Genomic DNA, 298 nt, shown 5'->3' with positions numbered 1-298 from the left:
GACAAATTTTAAAAAGCAGTTAATGCCGCGTAATTATTAGTTGCATTCAGTGCTTATGTATAAGTGTACTGATGACTAAGGAATAACACACTGATTTCATTGAGTAAAAGACGGTAAATATTGTTCTTGGTTTTGTGTTGATATATATATTTACTTCTCGGTATAATAACACCATTAGTGAGATGTAAGATGATGGAAAACCTTTTAAGGATATTCAAGGTTAGATGACAGGAGAGACAAAGTATGGGGTATTATTTTTCACATAGATTCTTGTCTGCGTTCCAGATCATGAATTTGG

This window comes from Penaeus monodon, chromosome 19 (assembly GCF_015228065.2).
Source record: "Penaeus monodon isolate SGIC_2016 chromosome 19, NSTDA_Pmon_1, whole genome shotgun sequence".
In the NCBI taxonomy this organism is placed as follows: Eukaryota; Metazoa; Arthropoda; class Malacostraca; order Decapoda; family Penaeidae; genus Penaeus; species Penaeus monodon.
Note: the sequence above shows the minus strand (reverse complement) of the source record.